We start from the raw sequence: 17,336 nt of genomic DNA, 5'->3' as shown, positions 1-17,336 counted from the left end.
TTTACAGACTGGCTTCGTTTGATGTGTCCGGGCTTGCCTTCGCTGTCGGCAACGTAAGCAAAATACTTCCACATTTCGCTTCGTGCATTTGCTTCGTCTGTGTCCCTGTCGGGCTGCTGACTGAAGGAGGAGGACTGACTGTGGCCAGAGAGTGAGCAGGCAGCAGAGGGGAGAGGGGAAAATCAGCATGCCCACACATGAAGCTGACATACTGCTCTTATTATCACAAGATCATTTCGCCAGTTTGCTTTAATGTGCGCGAATGATTAGATTATGCCCGCTGGAACATTAAGCAACGTGTGTACACCTCGCCCATGAGAGTGTCGCGGGAAATGACTGGACCCGTTCTACACTTGAGTCCGCTATCGCGCATACCGCTCTTCTGACTGGCTCGAAACTGTTGAAATGTCCGCGATGACGGGGTCGCGCTTATACCGGAAAACAACTTTCCCACATGCAGGCATTAGACCACGTTCCGGTCATTTAGCGGTACAAAGCGCATGTGGGAAAACGGCTTCAGTCTCTGTGAGACTGAGCCAGCCGATAGGATAGCTGTGCCTAGTTAAGTCACACGCAATGTGCAATTTGATTTAATTTGATTTGACTTAATTTAATTCCTGTGTGCAATAATTGCAATTTGACATGTACTGTACATAGGTTGTAGCTACTTATTACCCTATTTTATCTATTTTATCTTATTTGATCTTATTCTATTTTTGTTTTATTGTATTTTATTGACTCTGTTTTTGTTGATATTTTCATGTCTGAATGCGAGCAACTGCAACTTGTCCCAATTTCCCCCCGGGGATTATTAAAGTCTTTCTGATTCTGATTCTGATTCTGATTCTGATGGAGCATCAGTGTGAGGGGAGATTTTTCATGTGATAAGCTGTCTTTATAGTTAATCATGTGGAAAGCCATTTCTGTCGTTAGGAGTGCAGCAAGAGCAAGTGAGAAACTCTCAGTTTAGGAGTGTGTGTGTGTGTGTGCTTAAAAGCACATTTTACAAGTTACATTTATACTGTACATTTCAACTAATATTCTTATTTATACTATTCTTGCATTTTAACATAAAGATGCACATATTTATATGTACTTTGTTATATTATAGTTTTGTTCTATTATTATTGTTCTATAGTTTGTTATATTGTGGTATAATGTACATATTTTTACACACATATTTTCATTTTCTTACAATTTATCTATGCTTATATATATTTCTATGTTAGAATGGGAGTGACCCAATTTCCCCCGGGGAATCAATAAAGTTTTTCTGATTCTGATTCTGATTCTGATTCTTGCCAACCAACACAGAGTTAAGCTGAATACAAAACACTGGAGAAATGTAAAAAAACAAACAGGTTAAGCGTTGTTGATTAATTGACATCCAGTGCCTGTGAAAACTTGTTACAAAAAACACAATAACAAATCATTTTTCAAGAGACTATTTAGTTGAGATAATGTTTTTCTCATGAGTGGTATTAATTTATCTTGTTTCTTTTGTATTCATCCATGCTGGAGTGTGCATGTCGCTACATCATATCTAAGAGGGAACTTGTGTCATTATATAACAGCCAACAGTGGGCTCCAGTCATTCGACATAATACAAGTGTGGACGTTTTTTCTGTAATGTGCATCAACAAACACTGGAAGCAGGGGCAAACAGCTAAGCTGGCGCGTCCACAGTTATAAAACACAGGCCATCAGAGCAATCATGTCTTGCATTTGTTTTGTTTTGTTTTACTTGATCAGCCTACTGGCTTTGTATTTAGTGATAAATATGAGAGTGGCATTGATCTTCACACCTAACCCCTGACAAGAAATTGAATACGTATATTTACCAAGCTAAATTAGTAACACTTATGTTATGTTTTTTTTCTTCTTTTTTTTTTTTTTTTTTTTACAAAAAACAAGGTTCAACTTTAGTGTATTTCCTAACTATAAACTTCACACTGGATTAAAATGAAGGGCTACCCAGAGTGTCTGTGTTTGTCTGCATTGTGGGGGAAGCCTGACGAGGGTCGTTAAGGCCAGAATGTGTGAAGGATATGGAGGTCCCCTCTTTGATAGCTAGACCTCACTCATGGATCCAAGTCCCCTCTTGGCAATTTCTTTAAAAAAAATCAAAAAGCACTTTTGCAGTTATATTATGGAAAAGGACCTTAAAAGTACATTTTCTATTCTATTTTTTTTTTTTTTAAATGACCAGAAACAGAGGTCCACACTTAGTGGATGCAAAATGACAGTCCACTGTTGGTTAGGTAGGGGTGTATGTGTGTGTGTGTGTGTGTGTGTGTGTGTGTGTGTGTGTGTGTGTGTGTGTGTGTGTGTGTGTGTGTGTGTGCGTGTGTGTGTTGCGCGTAGGGAATCTACAGAATAGCCTTGGGAATACCCAGAATGCTTTGCTATGCCTAACAGCAATACATTAGTATAAGATAGCCTGCACAACATGCAATTATGGAATATTTGCATGCACAACATGCAATTATGGAATATTTGAATGGTGGACAAAAAATAAAAAATAAAAAATATAGGCTATTATATAGGCAATATAAATATAGGGACGCAAAGGATATAAGGGGGCATGGGAGGAAGAAACTGTGCGCTCACTCGCAGCTAATCATAGCTTTCAAGGGGCGTTACGTGCTGCCGGGAACGCCCACCTGATCTCGCCGCTATTCGTAGCTTTCAAGGGGTGTTACGTGCTGCCGGGAACGCCCCCCTGATCTCGCCGCTATTCGTAGCTTTCAAGGGGCGTTACGTGCTGTCGGGAACGCCCCACCTGACGGTCAAAAACAAACAAGTTTATTTAAAACGAAGGTGATAAAACGTGGGGGATGGGGTGGGATGGGCTGGCAGGGGAAGCCTGGGTCTCTATGGGTGAGTCAGAGAAATACATGAGCAAGCAGAGGAATCTGTAGACAGTGAAAATGGTCGCCGCTGTTAACAAAATACTAGTTTCAGTTCCTAAAATGGGCCAAATGTATTTGGCCGAGATAAAAAATGCTTAGCGAAAAAATAGCTGAGTCGATGGACTGTCTGCGTGTTGTTCTCCGCTGGCTGTTGACGCGATGGTCGCAAAAACTGACAACAAGGCTGTGTGATCGTTGTCAGCTGACTGACATGCTGGTTTATAAAGGCGAGGGGGCTTCCTGTCGTTGCATCATTGAGGAATGGGGGTCCTCAGTCGTGACTCAGATGCGTGATGCGGGGAGAAAGAGATTGAGTGAGTTTGCCTAAATTGTATTAGGGCCATTTAACAACTATTTGCTAAATGGGCCTAATTACATTTGCCTGTGGTTAAAACTTTGGCCCGTGGTTAAAAACATCATATGATGTTGCAACGCTCTGCTGATAGGGGTGCTGATAATTAAATCGCGAAAAAAACAAAAAACAAGACTGTTCAAAGTGATATGGATGAAATGCATATAGTGTACTTTGGGGTAGTAGTGAAATAAACACTTTCCACAAGAAAGTGATTTACACAGGTTAAATACAGAGTGTACTTTGGGGAAGTAGTGAAATAAAACACTTTCCACAAGAAAGTGTTTACACAGGTTAAAATACAGAGTGTACTTTGGGGAAGTAGTGAAAAATTGACTTTTGCACAAAAAGAAGTCACGCCCCCTTTGATGACGTAGGGTGTCCTAAACACGCCCACCTAAAAAATGGACTTTAGATTTTTTTTTTTGCGCGGTAGTCCTATACAACTACTACCAAAACACAACCACATTAACCAAAACACAACCACATTAACCAAAGCACAATCACATTAACCAAAGCACAACCACATTAACCAAAACACAACCACATTAACCAAAGCACAACCACATTAACCAAAACACAACCACATTAACCAAAGCACAACTACATTAACCAAAACACAACCACATTAACCAAAGCACAACCACATTAACCAAAGCACAACCACATTAACCAAAGCACAACACATTAACCAAAGCACAACACATTAACCAAACCGGAAAAGGTAGGTACTCTCAGGTGACATGAATCGTCGCTGATTGGACGAAGGAACTGGTCCGTCCTTTGAACCGGAAGGACATGCTACCCAGCGCCAGACGAACACAGAGGAAAAGAGGAATGAAAGAAAGATGTACTGCCACAGAGTTTGAAGAGAGGCCGAACTTTTGCAGTGACTGTGGAAAAAGGCTGCAAGAAGAAAACAGCCGGAAATCTAAAGAAGAAGAAGAAGAAGAAGAAGAAGGAACTGGTCTGTCCTTTGAACCGGAAAGACATCCTACCCGGCGCCAGACGGAAGGACACCTTGTTTTCGAAACATGAGCGCCACCGGTGAAGACGTACTACTTGCCACTATTAAAGAATATTTTGATGCAGGACATACATATGACGTGATACTGGATATGCTGTCAACAATTCACAATATTAATATGAGTATGCGGACGTTGAAGACACGTTTAAAAGAAGCAGGGTTGTTTCGACGATTCAACTATTCTCCACTACCTGAGGTGAGGCGTGCAATTCTGACCGAGCTGCAAGGACCTGGGCAACTGTTCGGTTATCGGACTATGTGGCAAGTTCTCCAACAAAAACACAGACTACACGTTAAACGTGATGTAGTTATGAGGTTGTTGAAACAACTGAATCCACAAGGGACGGCTTCGAGAGCACGCAGGAGGTTCACAAGACGTACGTATCACTCCATGGGTCCAAACTACATATGGCATGTAGATGGATACGATAAACTGAAACCCTTTGGCTTGGCCCTCTCAGGATGCATATATGGCTTTTCAAGAAGAATCATGTGGCTCGTTTGTGGATCAACAAACAACAATCCATCTGTCATCGCTCACAACTATATTAACTGTGCCAAGAGTGTTGGTGTGGTCCCAATGCGATTAAGAACTGACTTTGGGACAGAAAATGGTACTATGGCAGCAATACAATGTACCCTCCGCCATGTGCATACGGATTACTATGCAGGCTCTTCAAGCCACAGTTTCATCAACAGGGAATCAGCGCATCGAGTCATGGTGGTCTTTTTTCAGAAGAGGAAGGTTGGTACAATTGTTTCATTGTTTGTTATTCAGATTATCATTCACATAAAATGACAAAAACAGCTTTGCCATTTGCTGAATCTCACTATTTCTAATTAGTGTTCTACAATTGTTTGTAGGGGTGTCACGATACACTCAGTTCACGATACGATACGTATCACGATACTGGGTTCACGATAACGATACGATACGATACGATTTTAACAATATTTTTTTAAACTTGAATAATGACAATATATGACTGGAAAAGTAGTATTTTATTTGAAATGCACAAATACAAAACATGCTGTTGTGGGAAATTGTTATTACAATAACAACTAGAAAAAACATGAGATTGGAGATAAGGCTTATCTTGAAATAGAATGAGTTACACCGTCACTTAGATTTACTTTGAACTAAAAGGTTTCTCAGCAGTATAAATTCTCATTATGCATCTTCAGTTTTTCTTCAAACTCAAACAACAAGACTTGCATCTTCAGTTTTTCCTGTCAAGTAAACAGTTTTGCCAGAAACTCAATTGAATGGTTTCTCTCCTGTATAACTTCTCATGTGTCTCTTCAGAGACTTGTTCAACTGAACTACTTTCCACACATTGAACTTCAACAAACAAAGACGTTTCTTAGTCTATTTTTTGAAAAAAAAAAAAAAAAAAATCTTTTTTTTTCTTTCTTTTTTTTGCGATATGATATTTCATCTCAACGATACATATCGTGACGTTTTACTATCGCGAAATTTCGTGGGACGATATATTGTGACACCCCTAATTGTTTGTAGAACTCTTATCTCTTGCGATGACACGTTACATGTATATCAGTTTGTTGCGTACATCCTGTCTGTGTTTTGCTGTAATTTTGATGTCTGTAATGTTGTGGTATCTCTTGCGATGACACGTTACATGTATATCAGTTTGTGCGTTGAATGAATGTAATGAGTGATTGTTTTGATATTTATTGGGGACTACGGATGTAAATTAGCATTAGCTAACTCCGGCATATTTACATGTTTTCGTATATAGAGGCTTCTGTATTTCTGAACATGTCCATTAATGTGCATTGTCCCGTCACAATAAACCAATAAAGTAAAGTAAAGTTTCACTCAAAGCAGACCACTTCAACACTAAGTGATAATGATTAATATAGGAATCCATAGGAATTATTCTGTGCCAGTTATTGAATCACATCAGCGATCATAGTTGGTTTCCATTCTGATTTCTCTGTGATCTGTTTTGAGTGCCAAGGACGTCTGTGGACGTCCTAAAAAAAAGTAACGAGGAGTGCCAAGGACGTCTGTGGACGTCCTAAAATCATAATTCATATTATTCCATGATTCTGCTGTTTAAGGTCGTACCTAGCCAGTGAGCATGAATCCCTTCAAGGGATCACACGGCGCCACCTTAAACATCGTCACAGGAGCTGCTCCACCCACCTCAGATCCTTTACTTTGTACAGGAGACAGCGGAGAAAGCCGTGATCAAAGTGGAAACCGATGCATGCTTCAGCCAGAGCCGTATTGATTGCTCTGTCTGCAGCGGAGCGGACAGTTGGCTCGGCTGCATCCGTGCCCACAACTGAGCTCTTCTGCTTATATCTATCTTCTATCTATCTGTTTCTCCACATGATTCCCTGCCAGAAAGCCAGCACCCGAAGCCGAACGGCCAAGCCCTTTTCGTTCAGTCGCGTTTGGCACTTCCTTGTTGCGCACTGGGATCTGTCCGGGGCAAAAACGAGTCTGTGAAACAGACTCTGTGCGTGTGGGGAGGAGCCCGCAGCTCGGGGGTGGAGGGGGGGGGGAGCAGGCTGCACAGAAACCACACTACGCCACCACATCAGAAAACACCAGCCAGAGTCAGTGAATGTGCTCGAAATTAGAGTGCAAAAAGTATTCATAAAAGTCACTATATCTTGAAAAGTAAAAAAAAAACGGCAGAAAACCCTTGAAAGTGCACTTCTTACAGAGGCTGTCATTTCATAATGGAACTGTCTAGAAACAAAATTTCTTCTTTGGAAGCAGCAGGAGTGTTCAATGTTTCAGTAGAGTCCAGCCCTCTCAATATAGCTCTAATAGAAAAAATTCTATAGCTGTTTTCAACTGAATGGAAGTGAATCTGGCACAGGCTCCAGACAATTTTACTGAAGCGCTGTGGCACTCAATGTGTTAAGGTGTATCCACCAGTACGTTCTGAATGTGACTTGTTCTAAATAAAATTTTCAATATGTTTTCCTCTCGGGTGAAATAAGCCACTTTTCATCAGAGGTGGGTAGAGCAGCCAAAAAATTTACTCAAGAGTATTGTAGAGTATTTAGAACAATATTACTTTAGTAAAAATAAAAGGTATTTTGCATTAAAACTACTTTTAAAAGTACAATATCCAAAAGTTACTCAAGTCCATCTCTGCTTTTCATCTAATGTATCCCCAGGTCTCAGTTTTGGATGGACTTGTTTGGAGACCTAAGAGACTCCGGAGTCTTCAATGGAAGCCATGAACACCAGTGCTTACTGAGATTTTGCTTCAGTAATGTTCTGCAGCAAGACCTGGATGAATGTACGGACCTATGGAACAAGCACCGGATTCGACCAAGCAGACTTGCATCATGTCCAGGAGGGATTCCAAATGAACTGTATCTCTTGCCTCACAGGTAATAAAGGTCTACATGGAATGTAATAATCATATACATTTAAAAAAATATCTACAAAGTGTCATGGTATAGCCTAAACTGGGATATATCAAGTTCAAGTTTATTGTCATATACCGGCAACAATGCAAACATCTGTCACCTGCAATGCAAATCTTCTACTCAGCGCTCATATCAACTTCACTGTAAAAACGGAGTATTAAAAGATTAAAAGATGTATAAAGATAAAAACATACTTAGAAGTAAGTAAGTGAAAACAGACAAACAGTTCAACAGGTGTGTGCTGAGAGGGAGGGGGCGGGGCGGCCAGACACTATTTAGAGGCCGAGTTGAGCATCCTGATGGCTTGGGGATACAGGCTGTCTCTGAACCTATTGGTTCAGGTCCTATCTGTCTCTGCCATTGTTTATTAATTTCTGTATGTCTACAAGAAAACAAATCTAACTACCCATGATGACCATTTAAAACCATGTCCTTAATATCATTGTATCATTATCTAACTTTGCAGATTTGGTTCAAGGGACTGTGGATTCGCTGTTGAAGATGGGGAACTGGATGTGTTTCCTGAGGCAAGGCAAGAGATTGATTTATGCGGTGATCCAGACATTGAGGAATATCTACAACAGGCTGTGGAACAAAATGGACTACAGCAGCCACAAGACTGGAAGTCAGCCTCCGAACTGTTCATTACTCTGAAGGAAATAGCTGGGCTATAGACATAGACTATTGGACCCCTGTTGCTATGTATCCCACATTAACGTGGACTTAAGACAATATTTTCCAGATTTAGTGTTTCGCTTTAATGTTTTTTTGAAGAAAAGTCCAAATTTTCTGGTTCCAGCTTGTTAAATGTGATTATTTTCTGGTTTCTTTAGTCTATGACAGTAAAATGAATATCTTTGGGTTGTGGACAGTTGGCGAGTAAAAAAAACAACCGTTCGGTCGTTTTTCTCCAGGTGAAACTACTTTATGGGTGCATATTCGTGTCTATTCATCATCTTTGCACTGACTTTTGTATGTAATATACAGACTAACATTTAGAGAATTTTTATAGACATTTCTAGAAGATATTTCTAGGTAAAAGTAGTAAAATTTCACAACAAAGTAGTAAAATTTCAAGAAAAATGTCATAAGATTTTACAAAGTAACAACAATTTTGAGAATATCTAGTTCAAGTCAATTTTAGCACACCATAGTCAACTTTAATCATATTAAAATAACAAAAGTGTGGCTAGTGAAAATGCTGAGTGGCTAGTAACTTTGAAAAATCAAGCAGAAAAGTTAATATCAAGTCCTGGTGACAGGTATGGCTTTATTATTACCACCGTACTTGGTACACAGTTGAAAACATGTAAAAAGGTGTCATTCCTTACATTCTCATTAAAACTTTATAAAGTGTCCAGCATTTGTGTCAACATTTGGTTATACCTAATACTATAAGGCAAGCTCTGTAAGTAGCTAACTGTACAGATTCAAACAATGTGGTTGGGTGAACATTATCACTTTTATGCATAACAAGTCCCAAATTGCCTTTGAACAAGAGGCAATGACTGACACAAACATGAAAAATTGTCCAGACGGTTATTAAGAACATAATAAAGGAGAGCCTAAATCAGGACACAGCTCTTATTACATTTATAGTTAAGATCTGCCAGTAGCTTACTGCACAGATTCAACTAATTGCATAGATTCAGAACAGAAGCACTTTTATGCAACAAGTCCCTTTGACATCTAAAAACATCCAAATCCAGGAGCATTCTGCATCCCAAATTCCATGTTTGTTTTGAAGACACTGTAGGAATCCAAGAGCGGTAGCTTCAGTGTGTTTGCGCATGTGTTTGACATTGGAAAAGGTGAATCAGATAAAAACACAATTCTTGGAGGGGGTGTCAGTCCTGCTGGTGGAAGTGCTGCTAAACCAGTGGCAAACATCAGCACATCCTCGAGGGACACAGCTGTCACCTTTTCTATAAAGAGAAAGTCAACATTGTAGTGCATTGCTTAACTCTGCATTATCTAAAAACATAGAAGAAACTAAAATTGACAAACATAACTACACAATTTATAAATATGTAACAAAACAGCCTTGACAAACCTTCACAATCGAGAAGAAAATCAGCCCAAAATCCCATTGTTTTGACCTCCTTTTGCCGCCTGTTGCTTCCTCTTGGGCCTCTTGGGCTAGGACAGGAGCCAGCACACCAGAATGCTACTGCAGCGCAGTCAAAAACTGCAGACTTGCCAGTCCATCTTTGAATCTATGAAGGGCAATTATTGTGTAAGACGTGGTTTATCAGGTCAGACAGAAAAAAAATATTACCAAACATATAGCAACAATATATAAATGTCCTTACAGACCAGATTTAATTTAATATATATTGACAAATTTCGATTGTATAATCTCATGCCTATAGGTAAAGCAGATTGTTTGTATAGGAGCATTCATACACAAAACAATTCGTAGTGCACAGAAATCAAGTGACGTCAAAAAAGGAGAGATCACAATATATCGTCCCACAATATATCGTGATATCAAAACGTGACAATATGTATCGTTGAGATGAAATCTTATATCGTGAGAAAAATAAGCTGAACGTGGTGGCACTGATCTGCATCTGATTGCATGCTCGCTCTCGTTTTCATTGCTTTGTTTGAACAGACGAGGGACGTTACAGACACGGAGGATGAAAATGGTGAAATTACTCAAATTAGCGTGGAGGATGCCCCCTCAACTTACAAATCGATAGCAAAAAAATATTGTATCGTATTGTTATCGTGAACCCAATATCGTCTATCGTATCGTGAACTGAATGTATCGTGACACCCCTACTAAGCACACAAAGGAAAAATAGAGAAAACAACCAGGATGGTATTAGAGGCTCAAACGTAGCATAACCTGAGCTACTAATTAATTAACCCTGATGAGAAAATTAGTTTTTGGTTTCAAATAGCTGATCGGTGTCAGTAGTACCAGATGGTTTCTCTGGCTCATTGTGCATAATGAATAAAAATAAGCCAGTGGAGCTCAGATATGGTTCGCCATGTCAAATGGTACATAAGACAGAACCTTCAATTGAATCCAGTGAATAATATTACCGTTGAATGGCAATGTGGTTGCGCTCTATAATGTACCATCTGAGGTACTCCTCCACGAGTGTATGCTTCTCACAAGCTTTCACACGTCAGAAGCATCCAGCTGTTTGCAGCATTGTGCCGTTTTGCAAAATTAGATTTTGCAAAGACTCCTCCGATTCTGCTTCCTGGATCTATTTAAAAAGACATTTATTGTAAGACCAACAAAAAAATATCCATGCTTGAATACTTTTCTCCTTCATTACTGTAATACAAATCTAGGACAAACAAAACTAGGATCAAATGACTCTTTTACTGCTGTTGAAAGAAGTGGAAATCTGACCCTTTAAATACATAAAACTTATGATCTCTTGTCTTACTTCAAATTACTAGGGGTCTAACGGTTCACCTAACCCACCGTTCTGTTCAAACTTCAGTTTTTGACTTACGGTTTGGTTTTCAAAAACTACTAAAGAAACTTCCACAAAAATGTCTGGATTTTATTAAAGAAATGTTTCATTGCAATAAATAACATGAACATTACTTAAGTTATATTAACTTAAGTATAACATTTCTTTACCAGTTCACAATAAAAAAAAACTTCTGTTAATCTCTTAAAGTTGAGCTGAACCCAAAATTGACTTATTTTCTTTTAGTTCAAATACCTGGGTATGCAGTGCACCTATTTAATAATGTATGCAAAGAAAATCACAACAATGTAATTTCTTTAGTTTTTTACACTTTCAACATCAACAGTTCATTTTTCAAGATTTCATTGATAACAGTAGTACTATCAAATTTCTACGCCATTTCAACCAATCACGACATGCAGCTGTCAATCAAATCTTCATTTCAGGATAATTTTCTGTAATTCTGTAATTTCTGTAAAAATGGCGCCCAGTGCCTGTCATCTGGCAGAATTCCTATCCCATAAACTAACTACTAACTTGGCCAATTGTTAGAAACATCAACAAAAAACAAAAACTATAATCTCTAAGAATGCAAAGAAATGTAACTGGCTCGTTAAAACGTGCATTCCAGGGATAATGGCACGCGCATCTGAGAGCTTTGTTGTCAGGGGTTGCATTTCGGAGATTCCAGGCCGACGTGCTGCACTCTCCGCTCGGCAACACGAAGGCAGCTGGCTGCCTGCGGCTCGCTGAGCTCCACTGAGGCACTAACCTCGCGTCACCAGGCTCTTCCTGAGGGGAGCGCCACAACACACTGAATCCCACTCGATTTGGAGGCGGAACACGCCAGGATTGGCCAAGCCCAATCCAGTCCCCAGAATTGTCAAATAAAATCATCTCTCAACCTGTCATCTTAGACAAACTATGTTTTCAGTGTGAAACGGACTCATATGCACGTGACGAACGGGTTCAGTTCGACTTTAACTATCCTGGAAAACAAAAATAAACATTTGTCTTAAGACCAGTCTACATTGTCTTTAAAACCTCAGTTTGGGAAGACAGAATGAGTTTCTAAACCTAAATCCTTTGAACCTCTGTTTTCCGGTTTGGTTCAAAACTGTTACACCCCTATGAATCACTGAAATAATCTTCAGGTGTCCTCTTAAAAAGTAAATACATTCCTTGAGCAAAGATAATTTCCTACCTGACGTAGAGCTTTCGCTATTTCCTCATCTGTTACATCTTCCACAGTGGCGCTGAAACTTGACTTCCCTATTATGTGGTTGACAAGGTCCTTTGAGAGGAAATGTGGTGCTGGTCCCCCGTGTATGATAGACACAGCAATCATCTTGCCTGCTAAAAAGTACTCATCCTCCCTGACAGCTGTTACACAAAGTAAAGAAATATCATCAGTTAAAAGAAAAACAAATTCAAATTATTTAAAACCTAAAATTTTAAAAGTTGCCTTGCTAAGTACTATGAGAACAAAAAACCCACCTGTGGAATTGTACACAAGATAACGTCTTTCTGGAGGTCCATCAAAGATGGGGCGATTTCTCAGATGATTCATTAGAAGTGTGAGGAATTCGCGTCTCGGGCCACCTGTATCCAACCCTTCTTCAAAGGAGCCTGCATCGTCTGTAAACTTTACAAAGATGTCGCTGTCTTCGGAGTATGAGCTGCGTCGAAATCCTCTGACAGCTCCATCCCATACATCAGATCTCGATATATTGAACCTGCTGACTTTCTTGTGGTCAATTGCAAGTGCCAAATTTGCAATTATTTCAGGTGCCTGCACACTTGTGGACCTGGAGAAAAGTGGGAAACTTACTTCAGATTTAACAAAATATACTCAAAGCATAGTAACTAAAAATCTTTCATTCCATATTCATAAACTATATCCTGACACTTCATTGACACAAGAGACTCTCAATAGTCAGTTTCTAAAACAACGAACAAGTTTTTATTATTAACTTTTAATTCCAATGGACTCTCTTCAAACACACATCTCAACTGGACCTGGTCCAAGCAGTTACAGGCAGAGAAAGTCAAATTGGTGTTCATTTTATTGACTTCTCATGTTTTGTATTATTTAATAATGGACAGAACAGAGAGCTGGTTGATTTTCCACTAATGCCTATATGACTCACTCAGATTCTTCTGAAGACATGTCATTTTTTTCCTGAGGAAGGAGAACCTCATCCTCATCCTCATCCTCATCATCGTCAATGACGATAGGTGCAAAGAGATCGGTGTAGTTTCTGCAAAATGAAGACAGCATGTTCACACAATATCAATATAAACAAGCATAAATCCATAAAAACACAGTAGATGGCACAATTTTGCCCAATCAAATGGCTGACCTGCTGTTTCAGCTTAAACTCAACAACATCTAATCTTTGTCAAGAGAGAAATGTGTTTGCTTCAAAGTCAACCCGTTTATTATGTTGTGTTTCTGTTATTTTGTCCACCACTCTATATCCAATTACACTTAGAACACGGCTCTATTGAATACTTGATTCTGATTGGTCAATCAACAAAATTCAGCGGTGTCTAACACAGTGGTTCTCAAATGGGGGTCCGCGGACCCCCATTTGACGTAATGTAGATGTAATGTAATAAAACAATATAGATATATTTATTTTTGCAAAATCTTCATAGTTCAATGAAAATATTTTATGCTTTAAATCTAAAATGGTTCATGGATTACATTCTAATAATAAACCTATCAAATTAAAAGTCAAGCATGTTACCGTGGAAACAATTAAGCTTAGCCCAAAATCACAAATCAGAATGAGGGGGTCCCCGGTATATTTTCTATCTTGTAAGGGGTCCTTGGCTGAAAAACATTTGAGAACCTCTGGTCTAACAGACCCCAGTTGGTCTATTATTTATTTTTCCAGTAATCACCGGCTCACTATACATTATCTCTAACATAAGACAAAACACACCTGTAACAGGAGCTCTTGACGTCAAGACATCCGGAAGTACTTGGACAATTAGACTCCTCATCCAAGTGTATAATCTGAAAATTAAGAAAAATAGAAATAGGCTAAATATTTAATCTATTAACATAATTATGTTACTAACTCAATGGATTACGGAGGTGAGATAATTAACTATTTAACAGCGCACAGGCCTCCTTGAGGCATCCTCCCTGCCCATGGTACGGCATGGTAGGATTGCCTTTTGCCACAGGAGGTTCTGGTGAGACGAAGGAGGTGCCCGGCCTGGAATCACCCCACAGGGCCTTAGACCTCCATGCACCGAAGGTCTTACAATACTGCGGTGTAGCACTAAACTCTATTGCAGCGGATTGGGCGTGATCAACCCTTCCGCGGGCAACGTTGCAGACAGAGTAGGAAGGCTGATCCGAGAGCAGCTGCTTCTAGGACGCGGGTCGGGGTCGTAATCGGCCTCGGCTGGGTCTACTGGGCGAGGGTGTATGATGTTGTCAGACCCGAAACACCCCACGACCCCAGTCAACATCACTGATGACGCGTCCCAGCGCATGCTGTAGCATGTATACTAAAACCAAAACTATAGATGAAGTTCAGTGGACACGTTCACATTTCCCTGTTTACTTATAAATGTTTATTGCTTGTGATACAATTGCCAATTCAAAAAAATACATTAAGCAATATGACATGATTTAAGTTATGGACAAGAAAGAAAAAATGCAACATGCTAAAGTATTGAGGAAACTTCTCATCTATGCTTCTTTGTGCTATGCTTGAAAAGGATTTCTGAAGGGATTCTTGATGCATCTACGATTAGCTAACTCTCCATATACCCTTTCCATTTCTTAAGTGAGGCACATTCACAAAAGGGTTTTAGAACACGGCTCTCTTGAATACTCGATTCTGATTGGTCAATCAACAAAATTCAGCGGTGTCTATTTCTCGACAGACCACCGTCATATCTGACGTCATTGCAGACGTCATACTTGGACTTTGACTGACCACGTCATACTAGAACTTGACTGACGTCACGGGGTGATCAGGTTATGCATGTGTGGCCTTCTGCTTGAAATTTGGTCTGGAGACCTCACTTCAATTCAATTCAATTCAATCAGGAGGGAGAACTTCTCACATTTCTTTTCCATTTACTGCAGGGCAGAGGGCCTGGGAGACCCACGTTAATGACCAAACACTCCGATGGCTGATGGCTATAGAAATATAGAACTATTTAACACTTCTATTGACAGAAATATATCACTTACTTCTGCTTTACATGCACACAACTGCAATAAACTTAATACTATGATTATGACTTAAATTTAGTAGACTTTGGTCTAATGGCATTAATAGAATCTTAACATTAGAAACAGATGGTGGACGAAGGTTCCTTTCTCTTCACTGCAGGACAGAGAGATATAGAAGATCTTTTGTACCCACAGCCATCAGGCTTTATAATTCTTCACTGAATGGTAGAGGAGCTGCCAGACAAGTGAATTTCCCTCTGAGGATCAATAAAGTTATTCTTATCTTATTAGATAATATAGTGCTTACTGTTCACATGAATAGTGTCTATGTAAACACTAAGCTATTGTTTTGTTTCTAACAAAAAGTCATGACAATGAAGACAGGGAGTCTATAACTATTTTATTACTTCATTACCTGTTGTCCTTCAGTAGTGAGTGACAGCCCCCCAGCACCATTCCTGAGAGGGCATAAAAGAATAAATCAATAGTGTCCAATCAAAATATATTGGAGCATCTAGATACTGGAGTAGCAATGTTAAAAGTAAATGTTCAAATAACCACAAATGACCACCCACCCACGCACGCACGCATGCACACACACGCGCGCGCACACACACGCGCACACACACACACACACACACACACACACACACACACACACACACACACACACACACACACACACTTTATAATACTACTTACACCGTTTCTGGCTCTTTGTGTACAGGAGTGCTTTGTTGATGAGGTTCAAGCGGCTGTAGTGAAGACACAATTTAATTCAAATACAAATATTTGTTTAGTAATGGTAGGCTGATGTCAAAAACTCACAGGTTGAGGGCAGTTTAATCATAAAAATGATCACCCAAATATGTTTAAAATTGCACTCACCAGTGTTTCAGCTAGATCAAACTCTGTATATGTTTTTATCACAATCTCAGAGTCGGAGTCAGACATGTCTGGCAATTCTGCAACTGCAAAACATGAAAACAAATCAAGCTAACCTCAATGACAATCGCTGAAAAGGGAAGCTAACACCTAGAGAGAATGTGTAGGTAACTCCCAACTAGTTAGTATGGACATGAATGCTGAAAACACAGTAGTGAGCAACTAATAAGATCCAAGGGCCTATTTCACAAGACAGATTTGGTGAAAACTCATGACTATTAATCCCAAAGTGAGGGAAAGTCTGTTTTCTGTTTCAGAAAGGAAAGCAACTTATGATGCTTGTTTATTCACCATTTCAAAATCATCTTTTGCTAAAGCAAGCTCTACATCAAAATCTATATAAGCTCTTCTAAAATGATTCCAAAGTCTACACACAAACACCAAGTGCATTTGACGTTTTCATCAACACCTACACATGACTGTGCTGAACTGAAACACTTTTCACATTACTTTTCTAATAATTAAATGCTAAATATAATAACATTACTGATACATGTTTCAGACATTTTTCATTTGTGGCATTTCAGTGTCCTTGTGTAGCTAATCAACAGACACAGGCTTACAGTCTAATCTAGAGAATTGTGTTTGGTGTTTAAAGCTGCGTTCACACCGACCTATTAAAGTTTTTCGCTGGCATCGAGTTTACATCCAAAGTCAATGCAAACGAGCGATTGAGCGTATATTCGCCCAGGAGAAAAATCGCTGGGCGTCCGAGTGACAGAGACAGAGCGATAGGGAGAAAATACGCTTGTCGCTCGAGATGAAATATCCCAACTGGAGCGAAATTCAGCTGGCATCAGTCGCTCGCTGTTCAACGCTGATTGGCTGCCGTGTGACGGCTCTTGCACACCTACAATGGCAAAATCGCTTTTCCGCTGTGTTGCAGCGTTTTGTGGGCGTGGAAACCAGCTTCCAGCTTGGAGCTGTAGCCTGTAGAAACGTTTCCAGGTAGATGTACACAGAAGGGTGGTTGGACAAAATGTGTAGGAAGAGCTGTCATTGGGTAGCTTTAACGAAAGGTCCCGCCCCGCGGAAA

This window comes from Poromitra crassiceps (genome assembly GCF_964638095.1).
Source record: "Poromitra crassiceps genome assembly, chromosome: 8".
Taxonomy (NCBI): domain Eukaryota; kingdom Metazoa; phylum Chordata; class Actinopteri; order Beryciformes; family Melamphaidae; genus Poromitra; species Poromitra crassiceps.
This window is presented reverse-complemented; position numbering follows the sequence as displayed.